The sequence below is a fragment of the Nycticebus coucang genome, chromosome 20 (genome assembly GCF_027406575.1).
Source record: "Nycticebus coucang isolate mNycCou1 chromosome 20, mNycCou1.pri, whole genome shotgun sequence".
In the NCBI taxonomy this organism is placed as follows: domain Eukaryota; kingdom Metazoa; phylum Chordata; class Mammalia; order Primates; family Lorisidae; genus Nycticebus; species Nycticebus coucang.
The window spans coordinates 18,861,604-18,863,693 of NC_069799.1; positions in this window are offsets into that span (position 1 = coordinate 18,861,604).

Genomic DNA, 2,090 nt, shown 5'->3' on the forward strand with positions numbered 1-2,090 from the left:
CTTATTTGCCATTAATATGCTGAATTCTATTTCTTATATTTTAATCATTTGTTTATGAATGGAATCTTCTGTTTTATTTCCTTTGTTATTCCTTGGGGAGTTGATCTACTTTGATTATTCCTGTTGCCAGAATTTTTTTTGCTGGTTCTGCCCCATGATTATTTTTTATAGTTTGGCTAGTGAAGCTGGTAAGGTAAGATTGGATTGAGGGCTTCAGGAGTTGTAGCTGACCAGTCTTTTACCAGAGAGCTGGTACTGTGACTGTGGTTTTTCCCCTACAGCTTTGCAAAGGTCCCTTTCAGTCCTTCAGTCTGAGACCCTGAGGACCTGATTGGTGAGATGGGGCTAGGTGGCTCTCTCTTGTATTCAGTCAGCCTCTATCAAACCTAGTGAATTGATGGCTTTGGGCTGAAATCTCAGCTGGGGAGTGGTACAAGCAACTAAAACACCCCACCCCCAACAACAACTGAAAGAGGAAAATCAGTCCCTCCCACTACAACACAACCAGGGCTCAACTTTGGAGGTTCCCCAGGTGGCTGGGCCAGGTCAAGAGTTTCAAACCAATTGTCCCAGGCAGCACAATCACTGCTCAACTGGGAGAGTTCAAAAGGTCTCCAGCAACCAGACTGCAGGGATCCCCTGGCAGCTCAAGTGTGAGTTGCTTCAGTGCTCAGTGGAGTCAGAAATGCCTGCCAAGCAAAGAATTAGTCCAGGGGGTTGGAACCTCCTTCCCCACCTTGAACCTCAGACACACCCAGTCATTGGTAACCCCATGGGACTGTGGCCCCATTCCCTCCAATGTGCAAGTGCACCAGGGATTTGCATCTTTCTGAGTCAAAGGAGAGTCAATGACTCCATGGCCAGGCTGTTGCACTTTGCCACCTGCAGACAGGAGGAGCATCAAGCCTGATTCCCTACAGTGCTCATTGGAAAATGGGAAGTGTTCCACTTGAGTCTGTTCCCAGCAAGGGGTTACCAGTGCAGCATGTGGTTCTCTCACTCATATACCAAGCCTCTGCCCTGGGCCACACTCCTCCTCTGGAACCCCTGAGGGGTGAGGTCCAGCTCCCTCTGGTGATCCACAAAACTGGTGAAGTGTCTCTGTTGTGTGAATGTCTCCCAATTGATCGATGACGCAGAGAAATGAGTCCTGCAGTGAAATAGTTTGAGTAACAAGGAGGACCACTTACACTCTCATGGCAAGTGGCAATTTTTATTTCTTCCACCAAAGCTTATCTAGGCACATAACTTAATCAATAAAACATGACTTAAACCTTGGCCCCAGGCGTTTTACTGCCTGGTACTTATGGGCCTACAGATAAACCAGATTAACTGATAACCATTTTACTAACATTATCTAAAGCTATTCTTATGGGCTATGGTTAACCGGTTTAACTGATAACCACTTCAGTAAAGCTTATTCTTATACTAAGTAATCAAAAACAAAACCGCAAAACAAGATTCTGGGGAAATAAGCTGTTTGAATGCTTGACCATCTGGAGGCTGTTAATCAACTTTAGGGAGTAGTCTGGAAAATCCTGAGATATACAGGTGACTGCCTGCAGCCCTGCCTCCACAAAGCTTTGCCCTAAATCACTTTTACATAATAAGGTTCTAAGCCACATATGGAGTTCTATCCAGGATTTTTTCCTTTCTAACTCACAAAAGACTTTAAACTTGCCTTCACAAAATGGAACAATTTTAAAGGTTTACTAATAGGCTTTTCACCTATATGGCTCTCCCAAATCTAACCCTTGCAGGAATGCACTAACATGTTGGAGGTGCCTCTGTGGGTTGGAGGTGCCACTGCCATGGATTGGAATAGTTGCTGCTGCAGTCAGGAGTGTTGTGGGTCAGAGGTGTGGCTGTAGTGGGTCAGAGGTGTGGCCACCATTGTTAGCGGTGGCATCGAGGGGTCACCATGGGTTGGAGGTGCAGCCACCATAAGTTGGGGGTATGGGTACTGCAGTCAGGGGTGGCACTGCAGTTTGGAGGTGCAGCTGCCATGGGTCAGAAGTGTGTCCACCATGGATCGAAAATTCCACCACACAGGTCCCTGCACTACTCACTTTCATGGCATGGGACCAGTA